Below are 20,503 nucleotides of genomic sequence, written 5' to 3'. Positions count from 1 at the left end.
GAGCATTGAGGCTAAACCTCATCTTTGAAACACAGACTGAAAAGGGGTGGAATATTAATCAGCTTACTGGAATGAGACCTAGGGAGAAAAGGCAAAAGAAACAGTAATAAAAACTGGGATACTGACAGGCATATGCAGAATAGATAAACAAGATTATACTGTATAGCACAGGGAAATATATACAAGATCTTGTGGTAGCTCATAGCGAAAAAAAATGTGACAATGAATATATATATGTTCATGTATAACTGAAAAATTGTACTCTACACTGGAATTTGACACAACATTGTAAAATGACTATAACTCAATAAAAAATGTTAAAAAATAAACTGGGAGAAATCAAAAGACTATTTACCCATAGCCCTGGGCCTCCACACAATCTAATGCTGTTGCAACATTTTAAATGAATGAGGTAGGTCTAGATGTTCTGAAATAGAAAGCTGTCCATGATATATTAAATGAAAACACAAATTCTAATATATTATGTAACATTTTTTGGTGGGGGGAATATATAGTTCCAGTGAAAAGAACCTTATGGCAGAGTAAGTTAGAACTCTAATCAGATGAATGGTGCAAAACACCTTAGGCATACTTTATGGGGACAGGTAAGTTTGCCTTTTGTTTTCACTCTTCTGGAAATGTCCATGATTATTGAATAAAACTGCCTAAAGCAGCCAAGTGTCACTGGTCCTCCTGAATAGAGGCAGCATATTGGGGAGGGAGGGCAGTGTGTGACTGATTAGGGGCACAAAGTCTAGATCCAGATTCCCTGGGTTTCAGTACTGCTTGTACCACTGACTACTCGTATGACTTAAGTCCCTTAACTCTCTGTGCCTGTTTCCCCATCTGTAAAATGGGGACAGTACTAGTACTTCATAGGGTTGTTATAAGAATTAAATGAGCTAATATTTGTAAAATGTGTAGAATGGTGTCTGGCCCATAATAAGCTCTATGCAAATGTCTATTCAGCAGATAAACAAAACAGATACTTTCTCAGCTTTTAAGAATCAGTCAGGTGCTAACCTCAGATTTTTATTTCCAAATCACATAGATGTCTTTCTCTTAGGACATTAAATTTTTTAAATAGCGTTGTTTCTAAGCACTATGGAAAAGATATAGTTAAAATTCTTGTCAGCAGATTATTGGAATGGAATTTTGACCTTAATCCTCTTGAAATTAAGAGAAAAAAAATCACACTGGTTACTTTAAACTGGCTGTATTCATGCAGATTTTGTAAGTAGATATAGTTACATGATTTCTTGCATACAGTTAGTCTAGTATCTAGTTTAGACGGCTGGAAAACTGCCACACCCAAACCATTTCTGGGCTCCCGCTACACGTACACCATGAGCTACTCTAACAGGAGATAATGCACTTCATACGTTGTGAACCGCCAGGCCTGATTGTTAACATGGAAAAGAAAAGTCATTCGATACACTGAGACTTCAAATAATGAAGCAGAGTAAGGGGCTTTTGTTTTAATAAGGCTTTGAGAAATTAAACCTCCTAAACCTTTGCAATGCCATCTGGTAAAGTTAAGGAAACCAACACTAGATACTAAATAAATACTAAGTAAATAATGGTGTTCTACTTAGAACCCCTTCAAAATTTGGAAATGTGGCTCCTCCTAAGACAGTGAGCTATACTTAGCTGATGTGTTTGTTTACCAGTAAGTAGTGAGGTTGTGGTGAATAACCGCTCTTTTTCCATTTGCACTCTTTTTGGTGCAGATGTACAACTTCATAGAATGCCTGCAAATTAATTAGCATTGCACCTGAACTTTGAGAGGCTATCACAATTTGGGTTATTGAGTGAATGTAATAATTTTAAGTACAGTTTATTCTTTCTTTTTAGGTTAATTCCAAGAAACTGAACATTTAAAAATTATCCCTTGGTGAGGGGGTGATGCCAGTGGTATGCTAATATGGTGAGAATAATTCTCATTCCTTCCTGAGGACTTTTATGAAGAATAATGTGGAAAATACTTAATGTAAAACAGGTTGCAAATATATTCAAATATTTTCTATTCTTGAAAAATTATAATCTAGTATCTTTGTGTTGCTTAAATATATAAGCACTCATAGTTTAAAGGTTTAGAATTTGTAATTTTGAATATACGTTATATGCTCATTGAACTCATCATGGTGACAGTTTTTACTTTGGTCCATGGCATTAGTCCTACTTAGAGCAATAAAGGAGTAGAGGTGAGTGGAGATGGATCAGAATGGAAACTAGATAATGGAGGGGCTGTGAATTTCTTTGCTCCCAAATTAAGACATTTAGACTCATGGGAAGACTGAGAAGTTGAGCCTCTCCATGCAGCCCACTGTTGTCCCCTGCAGCCACTCCCTTGGACATCAGGAAGAAGGAGGGGAAGGAAAAGTGCTTCCCTCCACTGTCTCCTGTTCCTATACCTGTCTGCTGGGGTGAGGCCTGAGCCATTGTGAAGAGAGAGCTGGAGAAGGACACTCACCCTCTCATCTCCCCGTCCTTAGAGTTTCTAGAGCAGTTGCTCCAAAAACTGCAGGGGGTTTCTATAGCTAAATATTCCTCCTCATCTCCCTTAGAGAAAATGAGCAAATTTCAGAAGATCCCATTTTAAAAATAAAGTATAAAACAAAGATGCAGAAAATGTCTTGATAAATCTGTGGTAAAACTGAAAGTAGATTTTTCTTTTCCAGATTATCAATTCAAGATTTAGCTGATGAGGATACTAATTAAGGATTTAGCTAATCCAATATGTGTGTGTGTGTATGTGTGTGTGTGTGAACAAGATACATACAAAACTCCTTTAGTGTAAGCATTTCTTACTTGGAGTTCTGAGTGATTTATAAATTTTGTCTCATTTTCTATAACATCCTTAGAGAAATACAGAAATATAAAATGCACATGTATGATGAGGTATGGCTGGCACAACAATTTATTCAAGATCCTAAAGGACTGCCCTCGAGATCGAGAAGCAGTCATATTTAGGAATCCAACAGCTCTGCTTTTATACCACTGCAGACGTGTGTTAAATGGGTATTATAAAGTGAGCTCCAGATTAGATTTTCATGGAATTCAACAATTTAGAGTGACTAGGGGGAGAGTATAGCTCAGTGGTAGAGCATGTGCTTAACATGCACAAGGTCTTAGGTTCAATCTTCAGTACCTCCATTGAAAAAGAAAAAATAAATAAATAAGCCTAATTGCCTCCACCCCTCCCAAAAAAAACCAATTTAGAGTGACTAATATATAGGAGTAATAGTAATAATAATAATAATAATAATAATAATAATAATAATAATAATAATAATAATAATTACTGTTATTATGGATAGCATGTGCCCCATTTTAAGCAAACTTGCCTCATTTCAAGCAAACTTGAAAAAAATGCATGTTATCAAACTTTTAGATTTTTGTCAGTGAAATCAGTGAAAAGGACTTATCGCAGAATGGCTTGAGTTCTCTTATGAGGTATTGATTTCTTAAAGCTCTTTATTTATTAGAGAGATTAGCTTTTTGTCAAATCAATTGCAAAGTTTGTGGTATTTTGCTTAAATCCCATGCTAAGTTTGTTTGTTAATGGAGAACTGTCATTTGTCCTAGAGTTGAAAAGGATCTTACAGTCCAATTCCCTCTATTTATAGATGAGAAAAATTGCCTCAGAGACATTAAGCTATTGACTCAAGGGAAAGCAACTGTGACTCCTAGATCTTTTCTAGGAGGTTTCAATGTGGCTAGGAGGGATTGAAGGAGAGACAGAAGAACTCTGGTTGCAACACTGACACAGAATCCAAAGCATAGTTTATAGCTCTTTAATGTTGAGAAGGTGCAACTGGGCATTTCAACAGTTTAATGGTAGGATAGAAAAAATAAGCATTTTTCAAAATATAATCACTGTTTTGATAATCTTAGTATTATTGCTTATGAGCATTGCCGATTAGATGTTTTAATTAATCCAGCCATCTGGGGACACAAATTAACTGTACTTACTGGGTTATAATGTAAGCATTGTGAATCCAAGTTATCTTGTGGGTTTTCTTCTTTCTAATGGAGTTATTATGCTATTATCAACTTATCATGCAGTAGCTGACATTATTTAAATAATGCTGCTTAAAGCATAGAGTGAGGCATAGAAATTCATGCCCAGCTGGAAAAAGCTGAATGGCAGCAAGATGGTAGCAAGATAGATGTTCTGCATCAGGGTCATTCCTACTAGTATAAAGCTTGAAAAAGAATGGGACAAAAAAAGAGTCATGGTTGTATGGATGCCTTTATGGGTGATAAAGTTTGAATTAGCATATGCAGGACATTCTAAGACAATCAGTGTCTACTCTGTTAGTTAATTGGTTGGGGTGAATTCTCTCTTATTGTTTCATTTGCCTTATAATTAGCTGTAGCTCAGCAATTAAGTCATGTCACCAGCCCACTGTGACACTGAAGAATGGCGATAGTGCTTGGGTGGGTGGCACTGCTCGGTGCGGACTGCGTATGTTAAGTCAGAATTGCTGGCTTCCTATAAGGCTCTCCTTCTCTGGCTTGGGAATAGTCTTTCTTGTTCTTGAATAAATCTGTGTGTTACCCATATGCAATTAAAATGTACTGAAATAAATAATTCTATATAAGATTTTTGTGACTGTAGCATTGTAATCATTAAAAATTGTTCAGTATTCATGTATCATCTTTATAGAACTGGAGTTCACATACATATATAACTTTTCCTATGTAATTCTCCTTGAAAGCTTCTTAACAAAGATAGCAGCATTTTGTTGTTGCTATTAATCTGTCAGCTTATTCTTAAATATCTTATTTTAAACTAAAATAAGTAGAAATATTCTTTTAAAAATCCCTTAAATTCCTGCTTTAGACAATGTATCACTCATTGAAATAAAAAATAAGATGTATTTGTTGTTTTAAAAACTATAAATACTTTGACTGATTATCAGAATAATACATGCATATGTTAACAATTAAAACTATAGATAGTGTAAAAAGTGTAAAGTGAAAGTTCCATGTAATCGTACCCTCCAAAGATAACTACTATACTGTATGGTTTGTAGTTTTATGTTATGCTTTGAAAATCTCTTCTCCTGATATGAAAAAAAACACATATAGTAGAAAACTTCGTCTATAGTGAAGGGAAAAAAAAATCACACTTAGTTCTACCACTCAGAGTTGAGCAATATTGGAATGTTTGCTTTGTATCTTTCTCCATTTGTTTGTCTGCTCAGTAACTGTATATATGCTTATGTACCCACACAGATTGTAAAGGTATAATCTATGAATTTTTTACAATAGGTATCTTATTATACAAAGTTATAAATCTACTTTTAAACTAAATGTGGTGATCATTATTTCATAAAGTAATTTTATAATGTGTTTTGTTTTTTTTTTTTGGTTTGGTTGTCTTTTGTTTTATTAAAGTGTAGTTGATTTACAACGTTGTGTTAGTTTCTGGTGTACAGCAAAGTGATTCAGTTATACCTATGTATACATATTCTTGTTCATATCCTTTTCCATTATGGTTTATTACAGGATATTGAATATAGTTCCCTGTGATGTGCAGTAGGACCTTATTGTTTATGTATTTTATATATAGTATTTTGTATCTGCTAATCCCAAACTCCTAATTTATCCCTCCCCACCCACTTTCCCCTTTAGTAACCATAAGTTTGTTTTCTTTGTATAACATGATTTTTAATGGCTGCATAGTATTCTGTCATAATGATATATAATATTTAACCATTTCTTCCATTGAATATTTACTGGCTTTTTATTTTACATTTATAAATATATTTTGCTGAATATCATTGAAGATAAATATATGTGGAAATTCATAGTTATTCCCTTAGGATAAATTCCTAAGTGTATAATGATTTAAAAAAAACAGTAAGAATGTGCTCAATTCACACGTACAAACTTCTGGATTGACAAGTGGATGAGCAAGATCTCATCATATTTTTAGAATGATTTTAGCAAGTAAATTTGAAAATTCAAAATTACAGCCTTTTAATTTATATAAATAATCTTCTAGGTTTAAACACTCTGGGTCTGAGTATTCAAATCTTGTATTTTAATGTATAACTGCCACATTTGTGCAAAGGAAACCTATTGTATGTGTTTTAATACTTACAGTCTTATGTATGTCACTGAGTTTTATACCCACTGAATGTTTGGAATTATGCATACCACACCAAAACCCAAATCCAAAGTGAAAAACAAGCAGTTTTTATAGATGCTCAGTAAGAAGTATAACAAGATTTCTTGGAGAGAAAGGATATGGTGACTTTTCAGAATGCTTTCAATTTCATATTAATCCTCACTAAGGCCAGGATAAAAATGTATGTATGGCAGGCCTGAATGCTTTGATTGGAAATGTACCTCAAATTATCCATCTTTTTGATGTTTTAGATCTAGGAAAAGTTCAATGTCTCTCTACAATTTGTTAGACTTTTTTCAGTAAATTAAAATTTCTTTTAGACCATGGCACTCTCATAGAAATTGTTTCAAGTGTGATTTGGCATAACCTGTAGCAGATTTTATCCATCCTCTGACTTCTTACTGCCGTAGTTAATCTAAGACATAGAGACATACAGTTTACATGAAATTTCGATACTTTATGTTTTCAAGTAGTTTTTGTTTAGCTTGAGTTTGCTCTTTTAGAATTTATGGTTTGCCAGAGGGAATGAGGAATTCAGATGTAATAGGAGTGACAATACAGTAATGTGACTACAAAGCAATGTGTTTCATTTCTAAGTGGCTATTTTTATCCAAGGGATTGGTGTCCTCTAAGATGATAACTGTTAAGAGAGAACCAAAATTATTTTTGAAATATCTTCAGGCTTGATATATCAGGGTTCCACTAGTAAAACAGAACCAGTGGGAGTTTTTATGTATATATACATACCTGTGGGAGTAGGAGTGGGGAGGAGAGGGAGAGAGAAAAGGGGAGAAGTATGGAATTGGCTTACATGATTGTGGGCTGGCTAGGCAAGTCTGAAATCCCTGAGGCAGGCTATCGGAAAGGGCAGGCTGGAGCTCTTGGGCACAAGTTGAAGCTGGTACCCACCAGCAGAATTGGGGAAGCCTCAGGTCTGTCAACTGATTGAATCAAGTGCATCTAGATTATCTAGAATAATCTTCCTTACTTAGAGTTAACTGACTGTACTTTAATCACATTTACAAAATACCTTTATAGTGATACTTAGCTCGGTGTTTGGTTAGACAACTGGAGACTATAGCTTAGACAAGTTGACACATATGAAATCACATTTGATATCTGAATCAGTGCATGGGTCATACAAAAGAGCCAACGTCATTAATATATAATTATAGTTTATCTGTGATGAAAACCAGAAATACCCAATTTGACTAACTCAGGTGCTAGTTTGGGTCATATAAAATTTTGTGTGTTACCAAAAACAAAATCTATTTTCAAAGAACTAATATCTGTTACCAGAGTTGAGATTGTTGAAAAGAAAGTACACCAGGCTACAATTACAATTTTGAAAGAGTTTTGAGGAATGGCAGCATCGTTGAAACACAGATGGCTTCCCAACCGGATTTGAAGGGGCAAGTGGTCATCTAAATCTATGCTTCTCTAACTGGGGTTCATGACTCCACTTAATTTTCATCTGCCATTAAGGGGTACGTCAGTAGAAAATACCAGAGAAACACTGCTTTTATTTATTGTAGACCAGGGGTCAGCAAATTGTTTCTGCAAAGGGCCAAAGAGTGCATATTTTCAGCTTTGCAGGCCATAAAGTCTTTGTCAGAACTGTTCAGCTCTGCTGTTGTAGCATGAAAGCAGCCAGAGGCCATATGCAAATGAATGAGCGTGGCCGTGTTCCATGAAACTTTATTTACTAACAGAGTTGGTGGGCTGGATTTTGCCTCTGGGCTGTAGTTTGCCAATGCCTCATTTGCCAATCCCTGAAGTCTGGTGTGTTGGTTAAAATAATCACTTATTCTGCTTGTAATATTGTACATATCTAGTGACAGGATGTATTTCAGCACAATTTAGAAAATTAGGAATTGATCACCTACTTATTGAACACCTTCTATTTTTCTGCTAATTTAATGAGAACCATGGAGGAATCAGAACAAGTATAGGAATGGGGCAGTGCCCAATCCCTTTAGGAATTAAGATTATTATATATAAAATCATTAATAAACAATATATAATAATGCAGGTTATATGATATATATTCTACATGTTACATATGATTAGATAACATTATATTTTGACTTCTTTGTTATACTTATGAAATGAGATATAGTCCCCCAACACTGAAGAAAGAGGTAGACATCTGCATCTGTTCTGTGTCTTAGCACAGAAACTCGGCCAGGGATGGAGATTTCCTTGTGAGCATATGGAGACAGCACTATAAGGTAAGCTGCTCATTGCCAGCTTCCTGACCTTGACTCTTCCCGCCATCTTCTCTATATTAAATAATAGTAAGAGTAATAGTAATAATAATAATGAAAAAAGGAAGCTCAAGAATTATTTGAGCATATACGTAGAGATTATAGGTATTTGGTAAACTATCACAGGCATCCACATCCTTAAGTTTGAGATTCTAAATTCTGTAGCAGAAATGGTACTTTCTGCTCTAACACTGTAATGAATTATAGTTTAGGCAGGGGATGAGAAAACAGGAGCTTTTGCTAGTGCCTAGAAACAAGACCTAATGAAGGAATAATACTTACCATCTTTGGTATTTGTTTCTTCACCTGTTTTTAGCCATGCCTCATGTTACTGATCTTTAAGCTGGAGCCGTTTAGCTCCTTTGTATTAAAAAGATGAGTCAGGTAGCAGGGTAGGGGCTGGGTTAGACTGAGTACTGAGAGACAGCAGCAAGGAGACAGGTTAGGGAGTGATAGGCTAGGTAAGGGGAAGGAGGATTGATCACTGAGGGGAGTGCAGATAGAAAGGAACGATCCCCACTGGAGACTTTGGATGAGAGCTGCTGTAGGGTCCCTCCAGTGGAAGGTGCCCTTAGAACAGTGGTTAAGAACTCAGCCAGTTGTGCCTGAATATGTCTTGGGTATGTCACTTTCTAGCTGTGTGACTTAGGACAACTGACTTGAGTAATTGATATTCATAATTTTTATCTGTAAAAATGGGCAGAATAATAACACCCCATGAAGTTGCGGAAATCAACAAAGACAATGAATGTAAAGCATTTAACCCCTTGCTGGGAGTCTTATGAAGGAAGGTCCCATAAATGCTTGCTGCCGTTATTATTATTATTAAACATCAAGTTTCAGTGCCAAGGAAAATATTAGCTATTTAAAAATTGTGATTATGAAGGTTTTTATAATTTCCCAGAGCCACAACATGCTCTGTTTTTATTTTTAATGAGGGGGTATAAAAATAATTTTTATGTTTTTACTTTGATCAAAAGTATCAGTACATCAGTTTTAGATTGTCATTTTTTTTCTGTTTCCTGGCTTTAGAACACACATACCTGTTCTTTGTAATTTGGGTGTGTCCATCTTTGTAATGTTTAAGTCAGTCATGGTGGTTATTCCTAAGAAAGAGGAAATAAGAGACAAGTACATGGCAACTCTATATAAGAAAAAAGAAGAAAGGAAGGGGAAAAACACCAAAGGGGAAAAAAAAAGGGAGTACAAGTCACCAGTGCTCCGTGACAAGAAGAGAAAGAGCTTCTGTGCCATGCCCACCTCGGGTAGGCTGTTTAGAGTGTTTTCAACCAGTACTCTGCAAGTGGATTTTTTTCCTGAGTATTTCCTCTCAGCATCTCAGTTCCTTGCCTGCCTGTTTTGAGAAATTATTTGATTTTCTCTGCAGCTATTGATTTGGCTGGCGCTACACTCCCATTATTTCTAAATCTGGTTTTGTCTGTGATGAAGTCTGAGAAATAGTTCATTTTAATGATTGCTGTGTTTTGTATCCGTTTGTTTTTCACTTTTCAGGCGTCACTTGAGCCAATAGTCATGCCTTCTCATGCAATGTCGTACCTCTCGTCAGACCCCCCTCCTGCTGGTGAGCGGTATTTGTGCCCTGTGCTTGGGAGCGGCTGCCATAGCTGCCTGCTGTGCACTCGCCTAGGGCACTGCGGTGCTCACTCTAGTCCACGGAGTGGTTCTTTTTGTTTTGTTTTTCCATGTGTCATCAAATACTGCTGGAATGTCCTTTTCACACTCTGGATCAAAGACAGCTAGATGATGGAAAGGAGCATTCCAGTCAGTTTTACTTTCTAGTAAGCTGGACATAGTGGGGTTTTTCCGGAGTAATGTTTTCATCCCGAGTCCCCAGTCTTTTTAAATAGAAAATGTTCTGTTACAATTCTGGAAATAAAATAGAACTCGTAAAATTAAAAGACAACCTAGAGAAAAAATTGCATCAACTATGACAGATCAAAGGTTGATATGCTTACTAAAGTAGGAGCTTCTGTAAATCTGTGACCTTCCAGTAGAGCAATAAGCAAACAACATGAATCAGTAGTTCCAAAAAGAATAAAAACTACAGAAAATGAGCATGAAAAAGTTTTTAGCTTATCCAGTAATCAAAGAAATGACTCCCTCCCTCCCTTTCCTACCTACCTTCCTTCCTTTCTTTCTCTTTTTTTATTTTCCTTTCTCTCTGTCTTCCCTCCCTCTATTCCTCCTTCTCTCCCTCACTCCTAATTTGAGAACACATAATACTTCATTTGATGAAGCAGGTGCTCTCAAACACTGCTGGCATGGAAAATGGCACAACCATTTTGGAAAGTAATTTGACAATATGAATTGAGACTTTAAAATGCTTGTAATCTTTATGTCATTAATGTTACTTCTAGGAATTCATTCTAAGGAAATTATTAGAGAGTCCCATCAAAGCATTATATACAAGGATAGTCACTGTCATTTGTGATACCATCGGAAACATCAAAAGCTTTAGAAACAATTTAAATTTCCAATAACAGAAGTGGCTACATAAATTATTAAAGAAAAAACTTCAGGAGGGGATATTATTATGCAGCCATTAAAATTATGTTTTCAAAGAATGTTTTATAACATTGGAAAATGTTCACCTGTAATTTTAAATAAAGAGGAACGAATGATGCCTAACAAAGAGTCAGAGAAAGGAGCCGGATCTTCCAGTGTCTGTACTTATCCCCTGACCATTATTAGACAGTACTGTCTCTTTCTGGGTGAAATCTGTGGTTCTGGCCTTTTGTCTTGACCTCTAGTAAGGTAAATGGACAAGATACAGAATAGAATAGAATACAGAATAGAAGCATCAGAACGTGCAAATATCGTCCTTTATTGCTAATGATAGTCTTGAAGGAGAGTCAGAGTCATTTAACGTGAGGTTTGTGTGGTACTGAATGGCTCAGTGATCAGCCACCTTCCCCCTCACCCTCAGCTCAGAGGAAGTCATCTCTGGGCCTGCGTGCCTCTAACTGAGGCTGCGGTTTGGGGCAGCTCTTTGCTCTCAGTCTCAGATCCTAGAGGGCTTCCTGAACCCAGCCGCAGGGCCGGGCTCTGGAACAAGTACCACACTGCCGTTTCAAAAGAGGCAGTAACCTTGGAAACCTCAAACAGTAAATCTGAAACTTGGGCATTTCTCTGTTTTGTCCCCCAAAATGTGATACCAGTTACCTTAAAGAAAAGTATGTCCCCAAGAGGAAAGAGCACAGGCTTTGGGGTCAGGCAGAGTCATGTGTAAATCAAGGTTCAGCTAATAGCTGGATGTCCTTGGGCGAGAATGGGGGTAATAATGTACTTTGCAGGACTGTGGTGGGGATCACATGGTTAAGGATATGCGTTAAACACCTAAAATAGTGCCTGACATGTAATAGCCCTCAGTACCTCTACTGAGTAAATACCGGTCAGCCTTACTCTCCACATTGTTGAACTGAAACAAGTATTTAGAAGTATGGCCTGATAAGATGCTTTTGTTGCGAATCACTTACTTTACTTACCTGCTGAGTAGTTATGTTAAGTATTTCTTTGTGCTTTCATCTCTACATCTGTCAGTTTACATGATTTTATGTTAGCGATTATTTCTAAGGAAAACTTAGTCTGTGCAGGTTATCTTTATCAGTGCTTTGTCCTGGTTTTTCTTTCTTTTTCTTTTCTTCTTTTTTTTTGGTGAGTGAGAGGTGGAGGGAGATTAAAAAATTTTTGTGTTTTTTAAAAAGTTTGAAAAAATAACTTTGAAAATTAATCCTTTTTTGCTGTTGTTTTTGTTTTAAAATGTGGTTGTTTTATAGTAATGTGGCGGTTGGCCTCCCAGTGATAATACTCGTTTATAATTCAGCTGTCGGAGGTGCTTTCTGAGTTTGTGGCACAGGATTCGTTGTGATGAGGTCCACTGCCTCTTTCAGACCCAGGAGTGTGGCCTCATTACCCCTGGGTTTTAACCAGCTATTGATCCACCTGTAGGTAAACTGCTGAGTCCTCAGGAACTAGGCATTAGGCAATTGCTAATTAAAGCATGCAAATTTCTTTCTTTATTTATACTTTACATATGAATGGGTCATTCACAGTGAGGGAGGACCATGTCTGAAAACTATTTTGAGACAGTAAGAATAGATTCAAAAGGGAGAAAAAGACCATCTACTGGGATTGGGAGCATTTGTATTAGGGGCAACATAGGGCATCTGGAATTTAGATGCATCTTTTAATAGATTAAAAAAAACTGGCTTACTGATATTGAAAATATCAGCATTACAGTTTCCATTGACTGTCACGTGTAGACATTATTAAAGCTGGGTTCATTTGTGATTTGCTACTTACAATTTGCTGCTAGCCCTGGACCTGGGGAGATAATTTTAGGTGCCCTCTGGAATGGTAACCAGTCATTTGATGCAAATGCAAAGCCAGTCTAGTTTCTGGAATTAAAAATAATGAATCTAAGGGCTTACTTTGGACAGCTAGGCAGTCGGAGCCGCTGAACACTGAAGTATTGGCTTGTCCAGTGGTTTGCCCTGTGGCTTCTCACTCTGTGGGTTACGCACCCTTACCTAAAAGGAAACAGCCTTAACATAGCTTCTAGCGGGCCTTCTATTGTGGGGTGGGTTTTCACTCATAAGAGGAGTAAATTAGTCATTGAACTTGTGAATAATACAATAAAAAGAAACACTTAACTTAAAATCAGATTTGAATTTTACTAGCCCATGACCTATAGTTGCTTCTCTTCCCCAAACTATTATCTTCCTTTGAGGCAAACTCTTCAGCTATAAGTTAGTAGAGGATTTCAAAACAGAGCAAGGAAATTATTAGAAAGTGAAAAAAATCAGAATAGATAGACTAGGAAGTAAACTTATTTTTGTTTTGTCATTTAATCCCAGGTGATAAAATGGGAATATACATTTGTGTAATTGTTAAGCTCAAAATCATGTGAATTAAAGTGCTTCACTCTGTTTTAATTGTTCTTTAAGGCATATATAAAAAGAAAAATCTCAGAGAAACTAGACACATTTCCAGTGATCGACCATGTAGCTTTTGAAGTTTGATATAAGAAGGAACCAGTATTGGATTTCTTAGGAGGGCTAATCTTATTGCCGTGGAATAAAGGTTTGAGTTTTAATCCTAATTCACTTACTAACTCATAAGGTGCTATTTATATTTTCTTTTAACTTAAATCACACTTAATGATAAACTTTCTTCTTTCCTGCCAGACTTCCTGTAGAAGTAGCCTGTGCTTGCTGCTGTAATTTCCTTACCACTTGGTCTTTAACCACTTGGAGTTTGACTTTGGCCTCACTTTGCCGACATCCTCTAAAGTCTTCCCTTTATGTCACGTTGTTAAGAGCCAGATCCTCTTGAATTTATCTCTGCAACATCTAATATGCCCAACTTCCCACCCTAGTGGTATTACAGGAACTCCCCTCTGAAATAACTCCTAAAGCTGTACATTTTACACACTAAGCATCTGTCTTGCTCGCATCTCTGTTCGTGAGTGGTGAGTATCTTCTCACTGTCCGCTGTGTTAAGTCTGGTTTTCTCGGCCTGGCTTGGAGCCAGCCTTCTCTCCCACTGCTTCTCCTCATCCTCCCTGTACTCCAACCCAGTTCCTTTGTGTGTATGGTAATAGCTGTCTGGGGTCCATACACTCTCTTTTCTCCTCCCCAACCTCATGTTCAAAACTTATCCTTCTTACAAAGCCCAGAGGAAGGACATTTCGTTAATTGAGCTTCTCTGATCCCTCTAGCTGGAAGCAGCATTTTCATCCTCTAGTTTTTATCTGTACCTCTCTTCTGACATGTTTCATATTCTGTTCTGCATTATTTGTGTGGGCATCTTACTTTCCTTTCTCAAGGTCAGTCTCAATATTATTTTATTTTACAACCTCAGTGTCTAGTTTAGTGCCTTATACTTTTTATAAGCTAAGTATATTTTTGATGAATGAACTAGCTAATATTAATAAAGAGCATTTCCTGAAAGGTGTTTTAGATTATAAGTGGTTATTCCATTACTCTTGCTAATATTCTTCTTGTCTTTCTTAGTTATTTCCATGCATCTTAAATTTAACAATTATCTCTTCAGAGAGCTTATTGCCACAAGTATTTTGAAACCTTTTATGTAGTTACCTCTTTTCCAGCCTTTTAGGTAATGAACTTCGCAGCAGGTAATCTTGCTAAAACAAACCATTAAGACTTCTTTAAAAAAAATAATTTCCAGTAAAGGAGGAGTGAACGAGAGTTGATAATCAAAATTTTTTCAAGATGATGGAAAAGTCCAAGGACATTTTGCGTGGCTGATTCTGAGAGGAGCCTTTTGGAGCACTCTAGTGTGAACGCAAGAACCACTGAGGGTGTTCTTATCTAACGCTGATAACAGCTACTCCATGACAGTGTGCATTAGGGCTCACTACAGTGATGCTGGACCTTTCTAGAATTCAGCAATCCAGTCATTTCAACTCCTCAAACCACCAAGCCCTAAGGCAAAAAGGCCAGTATGTAGATAGCACATGCAGATGAGCATCCAAGAATTACTGCCAGGAGATCACAGGTCTTGTTTTACATGGTTCCAGTGCACATGCTTTGACTCTGCTTAGCCGTCTTCTCAAAGGAACATTCCTTGATGCCCATTCTGTCCCCCGTCCCAGCCCAAGGCTGATTTAGGAACACCAACTTTCTATTTCAGAATAAGAATTGCCTGCTAATTTGTTTCCATGTCTGCCTCTTCCATGAAATCCAGAGCTCCGTGAGACAAGAACTATGTATTATATATCTTTGTATTACCCAGCATTTTACAGTGTCAGGTATATATTAAACGTCAATATTTATTAAATGACCAAAGTTGTTTATCTGCCTTTGAAGGAACAATAGACTTTTGAGTAGCATATTTAAGAGGAGAGAAAGCTGTTTGAAGCAAACACACAGCAACAACAAATAATAGTTAATACCTGATAACATGTCAGGTGACAAAAATGATATAAAAAAACTGAAAAAAAACACATTAGTCTGGGATTACTTCATTTTGGAGGCAAAGGGCACGTGAATAGTTTCTAAAAACCTTGCTGAATGCTTGCACAGTACTATAGTTTCTGTTCATTTTGATGACTTAGAGCTATCACTTAAAGATTGAAATATTTTTTGGATATTTTGTTTAAAGATTCAGTCAAGTATGTAATGTGCTTTTGGAAAGATTATCTTGTAAAATTGCTTTGAAAAGAAAAATGTCTGGGTTTTAATGGGATAGGTCCTTAACTATCCCAAATGACTCATTTCTGAGGGTTCCACACAGCCAAAGTGTTGCTGATGTGTGAGGATGTATAAGTATGTCTGGACTTTCTTGATTTATCAGTGTGTAGTGGGCATGCAGTCTACCTAACAAGCACCACACACTGTACAGGTGCTCTGAGGATAGAAACAGACATGTACACATGCCCCAGAAGACAAGGTCACAGCTATCAAAGACTTTCAATTTTGCCAGACAGAGAAAGTTTTTTTTTTTTTTAATCAGAAGTCCTGGGGAATGGTTGTTACAACTTTATCACCTAGCACTCTGCCCTTAAGCAGGCATGCAGCGCTCGTCAAACATTGAGTACTTCTGTGGACCAGGCTCTGTGCTGGGTGCTGGCTGATGGAGGCACAGTGAGCACTTGCAGGCTGGAGGACCATATCTCCACAAAGCTTCTGTCTCTTTGCAGGATAAGTGTGGGGAAGATTTTTCTCCCATCAGAGGCAAAGATGTCTTTATTTTTTTCTTCCTGATGTTAAACAATGTAGGAGAAACAAAAAGATTCATACATTTTCATCCCTGAATTAAAACATGTTTTAAATAACTAAAAATGTAATAAGACTTATACAAGTCTCTCTCATGTTCTTGACCAGGGTATAGTTCCTCATTATCAATCTGCTTATAAATAAAAGGGAACAGGTAATATGAGATCTTGCTTCACTTGTCCTTTTGGGTTTCTGAGGTTTGTGTGGACCGGGCTTTGGACAGTCCTTCATGGCTTGACAGATGGCCTCCCTCCAGCAAGGGACAGGGAGCCACGAAGATTGAACACTGCTCGAATACAGTTTCCCAGATTGCAGCTGAGAAAAGAAAGAATGTGCTCAGCTCCACTCTTCAGAGTCAGGTGCCCAGCAAAGCAGAAACAGTATACCTGTAAAGTTGCCAAGGCAACGTCAAGGGTAGAGGGAAGAGTAGACACAGTGATTTATGAGGCTTTCTTGCCATAAGAACAGGTCTAAAAATATACTTCCATGTCTTTTTCCTCTCAAGGATAAATGCCACAGGATTTATCCAGGGAATTGTGGTGCATAAAAGCTGGAGACCTTATCAGAGCCCAGGGAGATGAGAGGTGAAGGACAAAGATGGGGAAGCAGAAGAACAAATGAGAAAATGTGCTCCCTGTGTGCTTTAATCTTCTGTTGAACTGATGCAATTTTACAGATGTAAAACTGACCTTTTTTTGAAATATGCAAATGTTGTATATTTAAAATGTGCCTAGGCAAAAAAGATCATTTGCTAGGGTAAAACAAAGATACTTGATCCATATTTTTTTTAAAAATTTCCTCTGAGCTTCTTTAATATTATTGGATTTGCAGAGACAATCACAGATCAGAATGTGGAATAACATGTTGTCATGGTAGCAGGGTTTTGAAGTTGCATTTTATGAACAGCTGAGGAAGAAGAAGCTCTCGGGGCAGACAGAGTTGGCTTATTGTAACACCCTTTCTAGGCTTACTGCAGTTAGCCAGAGTTATCAGATGTCCACAAGGATTTTTACTTTCATGAATTGTACATGGCTGTATCGGCTATATATCGGCTTTATATTGCTGCATAACAAATGATCACAAATATAACAGCTTAAAACAGCATACATTTATTATCTCGCAGTGGGTCAGGAGTACAGGCATAGTTTAGCTGGGCCTTTTGCCCTGGATCTCACCAGGCTGTAATCAATGTGTCTACCAGGCTGATCTTATCTGCAAGCTCAACTGAGGAATAATCTACTTCCAAGCTCAAGTAGGCTGTTGGCAGAAATCGTTGCTGTTAGAACTGAGGGCTTGTTTTGTGTTGACCGTTGGCCAGAGGCCACCCCCTAAAGGCTTCTTGGGGTCGACTGCCACATAGGCTTCTCAATATGGCCACTTACTTCATTGAACCAGCAAGGAGAATCTCTGGCATGTCTGCTACCAAAATAGTCTCTTACACGTCTGTTTGTTAGAAGCAAGTCACATACCCCATCCATATCCAAGGGGAGGGAGCTGCATAAAGATATGAACACCAGGAAGCAGGGATCATTTGGGAGGCACCTTAGGGTTTGCCCACCACAGTGTCATTCTGAGAAAAAGGGAAAGTTTTTTAATTTTAAAAGCTATGCAGTCATCTGGAAATCTGTTCAAAATTAGCTTGTGTGTTCAAGAAGCTATTAAAGCTCACATTTTTCACTCTCTTGCCCTTTGGTAAGTGAGGAAGGGCAGAAGCGAAGTTGTAGCCTTACTTTATGGAAGCTGAGAGGAAGGAAGAGAGAGGTTAGTAGGGTTGAAAGAATAATGAAATGAAAGAAGAGACTATTCCCTATTCTCACATAGAAGAATACAAGTGATGGATTAAACTATTCCAGTGGGTTCCCTGACCCATTCTGGAGGTCTGAAAAAACAGTTTGGTAGAGGGTTCCCACTAGACTAGCACGTGCCTTGCTGTGCTTTCTGTAGGCTCAGAACTCTGTGTACTTTCTGTAACTAAGTCAGAAATGTTGCCTTGCATGAAATGGTCCACCTTGATGTCCCCATGTCAGGGCCTGGAAGGTATTGTGCCCTTGATTGTTCGTCCCTTGCAGTTAAAACATCTACAAACCAGAATGCTTAGGTTATTTTAGGGTTTAGGCTTTAATATTGCTTATGTCCTGAGCCACAAGGGGACTTGAAGAAAACTAAGGAACAGGATTGCAGATGGTTCCCATGTGGCCTGTGGCTGAATTGATTGTTCCCACAGCATCCAGGAAGGCAGAGATCAGAGATTTCAGATCGCATGGTAGACTTTGGAATTCAGTCATTTCTTTGCCTTCTGAAATGGCTGCCTTCAAACTCACCCTCGAGTTTAGTTCCACCTCAGGCAGCTAGAATCCAGTTAAAAGGACCCTTCTGTTAACTGACCCTTCATTTGTTTTGTAGGGCATCCATTTTAGCATAAGGACAAATCACAGTGCGGGGATTTACTTCTTGGGCTGCAGTCTGTACCACAGTGCTTGGTACATGGAAGATGCTCAGTAAATGCTAGATGACTGCTGCTACTACTGCTGTGGTAATTTATACATTCAGCTCAGTCTCCTCTGCTTCCCACACTGTAGCAATGTAAGATGCCCAATCACAAAAGGAAGAGGAACATAAACATAAAAACAACAGTAATATTATTTGATGAGGTCTGCTATTAGGTGCTTCAGTTCTCACAACACCCTATAAGATACATCTTCTTCTTCTTTTATGGATAATGAAACAGCCTCAGGACTACAGATTTTCACTTGTATTGAGATGTTACTTATATTTATTTACTAAGAAAAGTAAGGAAGCCAGAGTTCTCTGTTTCTTAAGTATTCTTTTGGTTAGGCTGCACTGTACCTGTGCTCACTGCATGAAGTTGTTAGAGAAGTCCTCCGTAAATAATCTTGGGGGAGACCAAATAGAGCAAACACTTTTAATTTTTAGAGATACAGTGTGGACTTGTTTTAATTTGTCTCATCTGAGAATGGCTATTCGCTACTAGTCAGGCAAGGTTCCACGTATTTTTATGCCAGGCACTGCAGGAAGCAGTTTCATGTATCTAATGTAATTCTCCTCCAGTGCCTCCACAGAACCCACAGAACCTGGTGGCACCTGCACTTTCCTTCCCGGTCCTTCCCTGGGCATGCACCTTCATGCTCCTGGCCACAGTACTCCGTGTGGAGTGCCCTACAGCTCTGCCTCGCAGTGTCCTCTCACCCCCGTAGCCACCGGTTATTTCACCTGGATAGCTCCTGATTCATCCTCCAGGTCTCACATGGGATGCTTTTTCTTGGCAGACATTTTTCTTGGTCATCTAATTCCTTGGGTGCCCTCATGTGTCACTCTGGTGTGTATTTGCTTATCCCATTGGGGAGTCCCTTGAGGGCAGGGACGTGCTCTGTTTGTTGCTGTATCCCCAGCGTCTGGTGCAGGGTGGGCACTCAGCCAGTATGTACTGAAGTTATGAGGGAATGCCTGTTTCATCTGAGCCTCGGAGCAGCTCTGAGAGAGCATGGGACCTCCCCAGGGCCACTGCACTGCAGCTGGTTTCACGTTTAGAGACCAAGTTCCCTAACCCTGCTCTCTTTTCCAGGCATAATGCTTTTACACAAAATCTCTTCTCCTTCTCCTTCCCCTTCCTCTTCCTCTTCCTCTTCTTCTTCTCCTCCTCTCCTTTCTTCTTTCTTCTACCCTTCTTCCTAGGGATTTCATTCCTAACCTTTTCAATGATTGCTGATTGTTATAACTTTCTAATTTTTTCACATGCCATATTTTTGCATTAAAGGCGTTAAATGGAGTACAGGACAAAGCAGACCCATATTTTTGGGTGTCATGAACTTCATCACACTGCATCTTCAGTTCTTTCTAATCAGCACCTCCAAGTCTTTGATGCTGCCTTAACCTCTTCATTCAAGGTCTTCTCTGTGTGAGGTGGAGTATCTCTTAAGGAGTCAACACTCCTTAAGGGTTATGTGCTCACTCTGTTTTACAGAAAGTTTTCTCCAGGAGTGTAATTTGGGAATTGTTTGTGCTCTGCAAAATATGGGGGGAGGCTTTTATTGTCATGAGGGCCAGAAACTTGGCTGGCTTCTCACAGACAGGCCTCCAGGGCTATTCCGTGTCATTCTTCTCCAGGGCCCTTCTGTGTCATTCCTGAGTAAGCCCTCTGGTACCCTAGTTCCCTGCTTCCAGGAACAAATCTTCACTTCCCACAGTTGACCTGTTGTGTTATCTTCTTACCTCCTCTCTTCTGTGATCCAGAGAGGCCGTTTAGTTTTCAGTCCATGTACCCACCCCTCCTGTCTAGTTTCTTCTCAGAGCCATGCTTAATTCCTTCCCATTTA

At 38.2% G+C, this 20,503-nt stretch overlaps 1 protein-coding gene across 15 annotated transcripts in view; it reads left to right on the top strand.

Moving 5' to 3' along the window:
• ST7 (suppression of tumorigenicity 7) overlaps positions 1–20,503 on the top strand; it is a 230,052-nt gene that overhangs the window by 93,923 nt on the left and 115,626 nt on the right. For 2 of the 15 annotated variants that reach the window (XM_072964613.1, XM_072964614.1), the window contains exon 2: positions 1,855–1,927. The exons of 12 other annotated variants lie outside the window; for them this stretch is intronic. The gene's annotated coding sequence lies outside the window, so the exon portion shown is untranslated. Of the gene's footprint in view, positions 1–1,854; positions 1,928–8,351; positions 8,374–20,503 lie in introns of those variants that run through there. One more of the 15 variants, XM_072964616.1, reaches the window with a different exon arrangement.

The sequence above is a fragment of the Vicugna pacos genome, chromosome 7 (assembly GCF_048564905.1).
Source record: "Vicugna pacos chromosome 7, VicPac4, whole genome shotgun sequence".
NCBI classification, from domain to species: Eukaryota; Metazoa; Chordata; class Mammalia; order Artiodactyla; family Camelidae; genus Vicugna; species Vicugna pacos.
This window is presented reverse-complemented; position numbering and strand designations above follow the sequence as displayed.